Raw genomic sequence first — 13398 nt, forward strand, 5'->3', positions numbered from 1 at the left:
AGAAACAGACTAGCTGGTGAACACAGTAAACCATTTAGCAGCTGAAGAACCAGAGTTATTTTCTCAAGAGTTGCTAGAAATTAAAATAGAGCTAAAGAGAGTATCAATACTGGACTTCTATGTATCAGATGGGTGTATATAAGAGTCTAAACAATTCCTAATGTCACTCTGTGTTTGCAGGATGTGTAAATAGACTGCTTAAATATTTGCTGTATCAACTTCATCACCTCCTAGTGGCCAAAATATATAAAAGAATAAATGAAATAAAGCATTTCAATCCCATGCACTGCAACAACCTTTTATTTTGTATTCCTTGTATTATTTTAAAGTGGATCTGATGGATAGAAACATATAGTTGGTCTATTAGCGAGCCAACAGGAACAAATAAATAAAAGCATCAGGAGAGCTTGACCCCATAACAGCTCATCAGAAGCTATTGTAATGTCAGACACAGGTTGATGCTGTTGATGTGTTTCAGCTGGTACTTGTTTATGTCCTATTGTGACAAATTGTGTCCATTAAAAGTCTGCTAAATTAGCTATTAGCAGTTCCTGTTTGCAATGTACCAATGGATGTACAGACCACTATCACCCATTATAACTTTGTTGCTGAAAAAACATTTTAAAAAAGTCAATTCTGTCATTTCTAAGTGGGTTTATGGAGGTTTATTGGCGCAATGACAGTGCTAATAATATCCTCAGGAAGTGGAAGTCACACTGAATGATATCAATATGTGTCTCATGTATGCGTCTTCAGACTTTTGACTCAAATTCACCTCACACAGTAGTTTCGTCTCACCTTCAACTCTCCAGAATCCCATCCAGAATGAGGAGTAAAATGACCAAAGAGCACGGAAGATACTTTATACCCCATCTCCCTTCTGTAATGTTCATCCCATTCAAACGAGGCTAAAGTCAGCCATATAAAAAAGAAGTGGAAAGTCAGCAGTGTTTGCTTTTGTTTACTCAGGAAGTTACTGACTAATCAAGTTTTCACCACATCATTTGCTAACTTTTTTTGTCACGTAGTTATATTGACGACTTTAACTTGTGATTATAAAGTTGCAGTCCTTTCAATTGAGTGCAGTTTTTGTCCTCTGTACACCAGCGTGATTACATAGTGGGTAAGGCTTCTGGCTCGCAGGATGTATACATTTCAAATTAAGACGACACAGGAAGATGCAAAGTAGGTGATGAATTCAAAATGAAGGCAGAGGATCTTACGACGAACCGATGCACGCCTGAGCCGAGCCGAGTCTCAGAGGAGCGTTGCTTTCTCCGGGTTCTGCGGTGGAACGCTCGAGGCCGTAACGCATGAATTATGAGCACCGAGCCAACGGGAGAGCAGCTCCATGACGGCCCACCTACCACACCTGCCGTACTTCCCTGCACACAATGCTCTTGTTAAACATTTAACACAGAGGCCCCTTAATTATATATCAAAGTAATTGTTCGTCGGTTAAAGGTGCAGCACGTACACCGTCACGCTCATCTGTCTCGTCGGGGAGGAAGATAAGAGGCCTGAGCTGCTCCCAGAGCTGGACGTCAGCTTTTTTTTCCAGCAAACACAACGGGTGGTTTTTATCCCCACTGACTTCCAACATGCTAATATGAGCTGGAACACATGTTTCTGTCACCTTATTTTTCTTCCTGAGGTGTTAGCAGATGTACTCCTGGTTAGCTATTAAGCTGACACCCACACAACGGAGGTGGTGTCTACAGTATTTGCTTGGTTGTGCTGTTGTCACCGTGTGATGTTTGGAGTTTTCCACAGCTTTTTAGATTATTTTAGAAATGTCATTCTTTTGATGCAGTTTTTGGACACTGGGAACATTTAGCTTTTCTTCAAGTGTAATTGACAGCCTGTGTTGAGGAGTAACTAGTTACATATAATGGCATTGCATCATTTAATAATAAAATAAATGGAAGTGTAATCTGTTAGTTACTGATGAAAATGTTGATGATTACAAAAGACTCATTCTTTAAACATGTTACTGAATACATATATTGCTGTTTGTAATTCTTTGAAATCAATATGTTTTATATTTAGTAAATAAATCATGAAGTGGGCTTATTTAGAACACACATGAGCTTAAATGGAGTCACAGTACCAATTAAGCTCATGACAGACTTTTGACTTTCATCAAATATCTTTATTTTATATTCTAAAATCTACATGAACTAATGAATAGATTTTACAATGAGAGATAAATGTTGCTTTATAAGAAATGATCTCTCTTATAAATCATGTCAGTATCCATGAAAAACACCTCAACTTAGATTTTGGTGCTTAATGGGAACATTTACCCTAACAGCTGAAAACATTGGTTAGAACATTAGAAAAGTCATCAAATATAATAAGTTACATTACTTTGATGAAGTCATTGAAATAGTTACATTACTTATTACATTTTAGATAGAGTAACTAGTAATCTGTAACCTATTACATTCCCAACCCTGCTGACAGCATACAGTATTTTTCCACTTATCTTTATAAATATCTCTAAAACCTTTAAATTACAATATTAATATCAGGATCAGTAGAATATAATCAATAAATCAAGAGGTTAACAGAGGGAGACAGAAAGGAGAAGAATAAAGTAAAAGAGAACCATCACCAAGGCAACACAGGAACTAGTTAGAAATATACTGTCTATATGTATATATGTGAGTAAAGTAGAAGTTGTGAAACACTGTGTTACATAAGTTTTACACTCATAGAGGATGACAGTAATGGGATATTAGTGAGATAAGAATCAGATTTATTCACCAAGTAAGCAAGTACAAGAAATTTAGTGCAGTTCATTATATCTTTATTATATATGCAAAGACAACCATCATCTACTCTACTTATTTATTATTTACTCACATATATTTCCATTGTAGTTATTACACAGATCATACTGCTACAGTACATCCTCACTCTAAAACCAACACTATGTCCTTTCTCTTTATCTCTCCACCACACTCCTAGCTCCACACACTACACACACACACACACACACACACACACACACACACACACACACAAAAAAAAAACCCAACCAGACTCTCCTCATATCATTTTTGTTATCAACCCTGCAATATTATTGATGTTACTGTTTATATCTCTTCTCTTTTTATTTCTTCTTATTATGTGAGATCTATTCTATATACGCTATAGGCTATGTCTGACTTGTGCATCCTCAATGTCACTTTTTCTTGATTTGTAATGATATTTCACAATAAAATAAATAAATAAAATAAAAAACAAAGCTTGTGTGTAGGTGGGCTGGATAATGTGGATGCATATTGATATGATAAAAAAAAATATGTGTGTGCAATACAGCTGTAAAGAATTACCAGTGTAAATACAAAGATACAATTTGAGTGTAAATAAAGTGTATTTGTGTATTAACAGGATATACTGTGTGTGTACAGTTAATTAAAATATATCATCTATATAGGTTTACACAGTACAGGACAGACATAGACACAGTAAACACAATATGATAGTGAAGTATGGAGTTGGAGTGGTATGTTTACTGTCCATGTTAAAGATGACTACTGCCTGGGGAAAGAAGCTGTGGAGATGGTGGGTGGTCCTGGTTCTGGATTTTCCTCAGAGTGGGGGTGGAATGAAGAATGAAGGTTATATGTATACTTCATCAGATACTTTATCAGATAAGGTGTTTCCACTGCCGGAGCTTTTCCCAGGGCATCACAGACCTTTCTGAGGAATTCAGGAAATAAACATGCATTTCAGTGTGCAGTGTTGAAAGTTTCTGATTGGTTGAAAATAGTCACAGCTGCTGCTTCAATTTGGGTACAGCTTCTTTAATAAATAACTGCAAGCTTGGTGTTAAGACCTGGCTCAACTGGTCACAAAAAAAAGAAAAAGAAAAGAAAGGAGATACACCATGATACAAAGGTAATAAAAGATACATTATAGACCAAATTAAAAAAAGATAAGATATAAGATAAGATATTCCTTTATTAGTTCCACAGTGGGGATGTTAACAGCAAATGGAAAGTAAAAAAAACAGAAGGAGCATCAATAGAAAGAATAAAGAACAAGTACACGAGCGATAAAAAGACAATAATAGTAGTATATATATATATAGTTTAAAAAAAAGACATCATGTACTAGAGTAATATTGGTGCAGAATGATGAGGTACTTCAGTTATATATTCTTATTGCACAGATTTTAGAGTGGAAAAATAAATGACGGTCAATGACGTTTTTTGTGTCCATGTGGTTTAGTTTAAATTTAAAGGGTTAAAATGTGAAAATAAACGTATGAATAACTTGCACACATTCTTTTTTTGTGGACTCAGCATCAAATTTCTGCTCTCAATCCATTTTGAGAGAATATATTAGAGGATTATGGTAAAAATGTCTAAGTGGTGTAACCATAAAAACTTAATACCAAATAATTCAACTTGCTTATAAACAGTAAATAGTCAATAAAACACCATATCAACTATTGGCATGATCTTACATTATAACTTTTATATTAAATAAAGCTAATGGAATACAATTGTTCTAAATATTACATTTCATCTGGAGAATCATGGAGATCATATTCATCATTCATTTGTGGTTACACCATTTGACATTTTCAGCAGCATTCAGTCTTACTTTTGGTGAAAAATGGTGCAAATATCATTTCAAATAATATAAAACCAACAAAAATACTAAATGTACATTTGAACAAACCTGATGCTGCTTTTAATATTGAACGGTTAAACTTTTTAATAGTGTAATAACTATATATATTTACTTTATATTTAAAGTGTGGTGTGTGGATGCATGTTGTAAGAGTAGCACAGAGAGTGAGTCAGTCATGTAGGAACAGCTGGCATCATCAGTCACCTGCAGGACGAGGAGAGACACAGGTCAGTGACAGAGGGAACATCACCTCTCACCCTAACAATATTAGGGTGACGGGTGGACAGTTTTTTGCTCTTTATGGCGTCAAAAGCAATCTTGGGCTTTGTTGGTAACTGACAGAGTATGTGCGGACGTGAGCCATAGCTGTGATGAGGAAACAAAGAGACTGAAGTACAGAGATAAAACTGAATGAAATAGTAATAAAACTATTTTCTGATTGTATCATGGTGGTAATGTTTCAGCAGAAATAAATAACTATCAAACACCCAGTATGTTGTCTGCTGTGGAGTTTTCAGTCATATTTTACTCCTCACATTACATCAGAGTGACAGTCATCAATACCAAAAACAACAGTATGACTGTGTTGTTGTTGTTTTATGTGTTTTAAAAGCAGTTTTTAGATACAATATGCAAATAGGAAGACACAAAAATGGACTTTTAGTTTCCTGGAACTTTTTGGTGAAAAAGATCCATCTTGTTCACACAACATATTATCTTGTTGGCAGAAGATAAAAGGAAAATAATCTTTCAAGACTTCAGGCAGTCCATAGTTACTGAGTTTTGCTGGTAATTTAAACTGGTATTGTGTACTGTAGTTTAATACTCCAGTCTTCTTAGTTGGTTTTGTGCTGATAGTGATCTTATTCATGGTAACACTAAATGATAAAGATCAGAAAGAGGAATTACCTAAGCTGCTTTGTAATGGTCAATGTTAGGAAATGACTAGTTACATGTTACAACCTTATGTCATTTAACTACAAAAAAGGAAGTTACATCTGAAATCACACCTTGAAGATTTTTAGGTTTTTCCCTCATTTTTTTGTTACTGAATACATGTATTGCTGTTTTTAATTCTTTGAAATCATTTTTTTATATACTGTACTGCGCCTAAAAGTCTCCACCATTAGATGTGTTCTTTTACAGTAGCAATACTACAATGACCATATATAATTCTTTCTCAGTTTGTTTTATTAGAATACAACCAGAAAATACAGGAAATGTGTATGCAGTATTAAAAACAGAGGCAAATATAAAAAGAAAGCAGCTTCAATAGGCTAAAGTGGCAAGTATTTGTGGACACTCATATGAAAGTCTAAAATGTCTATCCCTCACCTGTCCACCAGTGGTCACTGTTTCCCTCCTCAGCTCAGCACAGTGTACTGAGGTGAAGACACCATCTATCAATCAGTGTGTTTATTATGAAGTTCTTCCATTTTTATAATTTAAAGACATTTTAATCAAATGGAATGTCTACAAATAAGATCTTTAAAAAAGTCTGCTATTATATCTCTGACAAACACTCTCTCTGTGCTTAAACTTTGTATCAGTTGTAATCTGAATGGACATCTTGAAAGGTCAGTGGCAAATAGTGTATACAACACCCAATACATGGGAAGCAGTAATGCTACAATAGCAGCAGGCTGGCCTTTATGACACTATAACTTACAGTAATTCAACAGATCAGCATCCTCAGCATCGTCATCCTCACCAGGCCTCTTTCTGTTTTAGTCACACTGTTACAGCCATCGTTCGCACACAGCTGGCTCTCCAGTGAACCTTCACGATGGCACCATCCGTGGTTGCTAGGAGAATTGTGGCACAATGTGGCGCAATGCCTTTATAGGAAGTGTACCATCTTCTGCAGTTTTTTTTTTTTTTTACTGTGGAGTGCGACTGGCATGGTGGGGGGGGCGGCAGGCTGGAGAGGAGCAGTTCTGCAGATGGTCCTAGCGGTGGGGCTCCTGGCAGCTGCCCTGTTTATTAAAAAAAAAGAGGGAAAAAAGGCCCACAGCAGCTGTCTCTTGTAGCATTCAGGCAGTAGAAAGGGCAGCCTTCTGGAGGATTACCACTGTAAACTCTCATCTAATCAAACGGTCAGATGCTGTGATGAAAGCACGACAACTGGTTTAGTTGCATTTACTAACCAACACATCCACTGACTCTGATATCAACAAAATGCTATTTCCATAATGACTCTTCTGATGTTACACTGCGCTCGTACGTGGAATCGAAAAGATTAGCCACTACTTACAATCACTTTCAACAACTATGCTGTACAGTCTGATCCAATTGGAATCGGCTTTTCTCTTTATGAGCGATTCATTTGGGCAAATCTGAAGCAGCCAAACGAGAGGAGGTGATGTCATGAACTCTGGAGCATTCATTTGTTGTGCAGGTATTTAGTTGTTTTTGTGTTGGAAACTTGATTTGACCTCAATTCAATCCAGTTTAATTGGTGTACTCTACTACACAGCTCCCCTAGCCAGGTGTGCTTTGCATATACCAGAATGTGGTGGAGCAAATGTAATAGTCGTTGGCAGCTAGATGAAGAATTAATTGAGGTCTGACCTTGACTAGCACAATGTAGAATGTTGTATTTGGCCAGCTTACCTTCTTCAGGACCTTCTTCCTGTCATTCTATTCTTGCTCCCACCTCCACGTGACACATCTGACCAATAGGCAGATAGATTGTAGTGACGCATGTTGGTTCCAATGGGGAAAATGTACCACATTGAGTGGACACATGTAAGACAAAGCTCTTAATTTGGCACGAGATCTCGTCACATCCCTAATAATCAGGAGAACATTATACAGAATAAAATCAAATGATTTTTGATACATATTTTTTTCAGTAAAGAGTTTTTAACTGCAGAATATCCCCAGAATATAAATATAAATTTGGAAATGTGCAGAATATATTAAGTAATGGTACAAGCTTATAAAAACACTCATTTGAAATGAAAGTTTGTCTTCATTCAAAACCCTACATAAAAAAAGTTATTAGTTATTATAAGCTAAATGTACTTTAAGTGTCTAAAGTGAAAGTACTGTATGTATATCATTTCTGATATTCATATTCAAAGATATGATATAAAATACATCAGTGGTAGGCAAATACAGTAGCACCTGTGGGCCAAATGTATCCCTCTTATAATAAATATTTGTCCCCTTAACAAAAGCTGAAGTTTTCCCTTTTTATAAATGACATTGAATCTTTTACATGACTCTTAATAAATCTACAGCAGATAAGGATGTAAACACACAGCGCATGTTAATCCCAATAAACATGAGCTTGTAACCTTTTATACACTTACACACACTTAACATCATCTGTCTTATCTGACCAGAACACATTTGTGTCAATGACAGTACTTCAGTTTTAACCATAACATTTCCTCTCGGATACAACCCTGAAACTGTTCCACACAAACCATAGCATCCCTTTAAATGTGTGTTTTCACTGTGACTGTACAACATCGGCCCCCAAATAAACAGTGGCACATGGTTGAACCTAATTGCTGACCACCTGTTGTTAGAGAGTGTCTGTTCTATGCTCATTTATTAATATTAATATGATTGAGCCGCTGAAAAAATGTTTGTCTTAAGTGTTCCATTACATTTTTTTTTCCAGTTGAATCTTCATGAGGAACAATTTTGAGAATAGGAGATTTGGGATGATGTTTAAAAGCTTATCTAACCCCATGATGTTCTGTATTTTAATATATAAAATTTGTCACTTAGAAACATTTCAAATAATTAAATTTGCACCTCCAGGAATGCACACTGATCCCGCTGAGAGATGTCTCTTCCCACCACGTTTAATGAAGTCAATTTTCATTCACAGTTTGTTCCCATGTAATAAATGAAGAGGGGGAAAAAGTGTGTTTGTAAATGATCAGTCGTTACTATTACACCAGGCAAACGGCAAAATATTAAAAAAAAGAGCACGTGCTAATGAACAACAAACACATTACGCCTTTTTATGCTGTTTCATCATAAACACAAAGCGCCTGAAGATAAGGGGGGGGCGGTAGTGGGGGGGGGGGGCATGGAGTCACAGCTGGAAAATCAAACCGTGGCGTTATGATTGATCAGAGAGCTTCCCTCAGCGTAGGTGAGACAAAACGCCTGAGCTTTAAGATGCATCCTTCACTCTCGGTCCGGTGGTTATGAAGTGGAAGGAGCAGCTGAGTGTTTGAAGGTGTTTCACAGAGAGAGCTATTCTCCAACCCTGAGAGATGAGCAGAAAGTGTTTCTGATCTCTTGTTACACTTCATTTGAGTCTTTGAATGCATTCACTGGATATAATTGTTCTGAAGCTGAGGAATAATGGGATCACTTAGCGATAGAACACAATGGTAATTTAATATACCTTTGTGTATGTGTGTGTGTGTGTGTGTGTGTGTGTGTGCGCGTGTGTATGTGTGTGTGTTTGCAAGCTGCCTTGCATCCAGTTACGTCTTTCAAAGATCTTCCAGTTTTCTCCAGGCTCTGTATTGATTTGTAACTCCATCCTCTCGCCTCCAGTCCACAGTCCTTACACACTGATGTACAGGCCATTCATCAATCAGCTCATTTGTTGTTTTTCTAACTGACATGTTTGTCCAAAAGTGTCTAGGGGGCCATCAGTACAACAGGGCTAATGTTACACTATGGAAAATGTAGCATCAGAAGTGACAACACATCTTCTACTGTAATCAGGCTATTGAGGTAGCTATTGAGATACACTTTATTGTCCAGGAGCCTCAACAGCATACGTTAGGGAAATAATAGATAATGACATGACAAGTGCACCATTAAAATAATTGCATGAGGTAGAAAACAATCAATTAAGAAAACATGGAACGTATTACATCTGATTACTTTTTCATTGCTTTTTTATTTTCTAACTAATGTTTTTATTCTTTCATCGATACTGACATGATTGTAAATTGTATTCATTAGTTCATGTAGATTTTGGAATATAAAATAAAGATATTTGATGAAAAAAGTCAAAAGTCTGGCATGAGCTTAATTGGTACTATGACACCATTTAAGTCCATGTGTTTGGCCCAAAAGTTTGGACACACCTTTCCATTCACTGCAATGAGAAAGTGTGTCCAAACTTTTGACTGGTACTGTACATAGAGAGAAACATAGAAGATAAGAAGGTATACCTATTATTATCAAAAGGTAACTAAAAGCAAAACAGTTTTTTTTTAGTCCACTTTTACAATAAGATATTTTTGTAGCATAACTCCAGAGAGTAGAACTGTAATGACTGAAGGCATCATAAGCTGATTAAGAATTTATTCTTAGTATAGTGAGACCTTTGCTTGATGATCTAGGGGATCTGTCTAGTGTGGACTCAGTGAGCAACAACATAGGCAGGAGATAAGCCGTTCATAGATTTAACAACAATAAGTATTTTAAGGTCATTTCTTTGTTTTAGTAGGAGTCAGCGAAGAGAAGATAAAATAGGAGTCATTTGTTCAAATCTTTTAGTTTTAGTAAATAATCTGTCTGCAGCATTCTGAATGAGTTGATTTAATACCTACTTTGTCAATTCAGCAAAAAGTGCACAACAGTAATCTAGTCTACTAGAAATAAACTACCTTTTCAGAGTCCGTGACAGGAAGTGTCTTACTTTAGATGTATTGCTAAGATACAATATAAAAGGCAGTCTTGGAGATATACTGTATTTGCTTCTGGGAGTTAAGATCAGCATCCAAAATCATACCAAGTTTTTGGCATGCACACAAGGTTTTCCTATAGCAGAGTTAACAAAGGGTGCATCTGGTGCCTCAATGCCTTGGAGCCTCCTAAAAGGATCTCTGTTTTGTCCTCATTTGGCCATCCAATATTTGATGATGCAATACACCGGTCATTCATTGGACTAAGACTGTTGGCAGAAATATATATATATATATATATATATATAACTGTGTGTCATCACCGTAGAAGTGATATGAATGGTGGACCCAAGTGGGAGTATGTACTAATTAAACAGCAGTGGACTAAGAATTGACCTTTTATGGACTCCATATGGAATGCTGAAGGCAACTGATTCAAAGTTACCAGCAGAAACAGAAAAAAGATATTTTAGTAAGATAGGAAGAAAGCCAATTAACAACTGTGCCTCTAAGGCTCATACATTGTTCTGGACAATGAAAAAGAATTACATGGTCGACAGTGTTAAAGGCTGCATTGAGGTCAAGAAGTACAAGGATAGAGACTTCATGGTTGTCTGAGATCATTTTAAGATCATTAACAATTCTGATCAGGAGCAGTTCCTGTACTATGGTACATATGTATGATACATATGTAATTGTTTTCTATACAACATTTTCAAGAATAGGGGGGCATCAACAATTTTAAGAGCATAATCTACCCAACAGCTGAGAACATTTTTGAACTTAGTAGATATTGGATCAAAGGCATTTGTTTCTGAATTAAATTGCTGCACCATTTCTTGTAGCTAACTATGCTGAATAAGAGTGACATTGGACAAAGTGTGGGCAATATAGCATTGAGTTAAGACTGTGGAAGAGGAAAAGTCACAGCCACCAGCAGCAGAAGCCATGGCATTATTCCTAACATGAGAAGTTTTGTATTTAAAGTATCAAGAAAAGTGATTACATTTCTCCGAGGAGTGGAGCTCAGCAGGTATTGGTTTTGCTGGATTAACCAATTTATCAATTTTACAAACGGAGTCTTAGAATTATTCAGCCCTAACCCTAACCCTAGCTACTCATTAGGAGGTATTCGATGTCTTATCTACACACAATAAAAGATGGCCTGCCTCATTTATGGTTGAGGTAAAGTGCTGTTATTGACACAAGTCTGTCTTATCTTTATGTACCTGTTATTCATCTTGTAAATGTATAAGATGTTAGAAGGTCATATTATAGGGATTTGCCTTGTATTTACATTGTTATCTACTGTGGATTTATGAAAAGTAATGTAAAAGGTTTGATGTAATTTAGAAGACGGTGGCAAATATATGTATTGGAGGGCCAGATTTGGCCCATGAGTTGCTATTTGCTGCAATACAGCAAAAATCAACACACTTTGGATTAAGTAGTAGTTAGGGTTAGGGTTAGTCCTACATTCTAACCTCATCTTGCCCTTTACACTAGAGGGGACTATAGGGCTATAAGGGGTAAGAACCTTTGTATAAGATGTGGTATACTATGGCACTGTAAAAAACATACAGACAATACCACTGTAAACAGAAACCTGTGACTGAACAATGTGACAAACCCATGAATAGAGAATCAAGCCCATAGTAACAATCATAAATACTTTTTGACAGATATAAGTCACCACTAAAAGAATCAGTGACGGTCCGACCATCAACACTTATTGCCTATCTAAGTCATGTCACTGTAAAATACCTTTGGCTTGGGGGAAGAATTGAAGCCTCAACTACCCAATCCAGCAATCAGTAGTCCCTGGATGACACATAATACCAATCCACCATGGAATTGGTTGGCTACAAATGAAGGATGAAAACTCCAGAGTCAGAGGTATTTGTGAGGAGTCAGTCAAGTGGAACTCACAACAACTACACTGTTTACCACCATCATCCTGAGTCTGGCCTCTACCCGCATTAGGAGTTGACAGGGAGGGCTTCCTCAAGAGACTGGATGCCCACATCAACAGGAGAATTACAGTAAACTGCCACCTCTTTTACATGGTGACTGAAGTTGTGTCACCACTAATAGCAGTTAACAGTTCATTCATTATGTTGAATTTATGTCAACTTGTTTTTCTGTAAACTGGTGTCCAACAACCAACAAAGATGATTGTCACCATTTTTATAGTAATTTTTCAGTCTCCACTTTTCTGGCCCTGACACATAAAGGCCCTCTTTATAATCCCACCTGGCTCTGTTTAGCACAGTTGCTTTTCTATTATCATCGAATACATACCAGACCTTTATGAATGGTACAAAAGATGATTAGAGATGTAGGCAGTGATTCAGAGGTCTATTACTGGGCTATATTTAGCCTGGTTGATATTAAGTGTTGTCAAGTGCAAGTGCTAATGTTAGCAGCCTATTAAACCACAACAATGAGCTTTAAGGGGCTAAAAAACCTCCATGGAAGTAAGGGGATATGCAGCAGTTTTGAGTGATAATTTTCTTAGGGGTTTACAGCCAGTCATCTGATCCAAAAATCTGAGTTAGTGCATGTTTTGATGCTGTGCACAGTACATATTCTGTATAGTCTACATATTCTCTATATCGGAAAACACTGATGTGCTTTCTCACTTGTTTGTGAAACAGATGCCTATATCCAGAGCAAATTATCTTTGATATTAGCATACAGTATGGCACTCATTACACATGAAATGTTTTCAAAGGGATCCGCTCGTGCTGAGCAGCTCATGTCTGTGTTTAGAGAGTTTCAGCTTGTTGTGCATCCTACGCATATATCCTACAGCAAAGCTGATTGTATCACAGCTAAGCTGACTTTTTCAACTTTCTGGCAACTCCGCTTCAGATAGGGGAAATTTGCATTAATTAGATAGGCTCTGAGTAGCAAGAATATGCTGCAGGATGAATATATTAAAAGGAATTTTGAGACATGCTATAAATACTAAACAACATTGTTTTTCACAACTTGAGATAGATGTAAAGAAGGATAGATGTAATGCTTGAGCTGTGAAGAGTCTTACCTCTCATGCAGGAGTGTATCCACAAATCACAGTGTGGGAGGACGCAGAAAAAATCAGGTGGGCCTAGTCCGTCCAAGACCAATT

The sequence above is a fragment of the Scomber japonicus genome, chromosome 17 (genome assembly GCF_027409825.1).
Source record: "Scomber japonicus isolate fScoJap1 chromosome 17, fScoJap1.pri, whole genome shotgun sequence".
Lineage (NCBI taxonomy): Eukaryota > Metazoa > Chordata > Actinopteri > Scombriformes > Scombridae > Scomber > Scomber japonicus.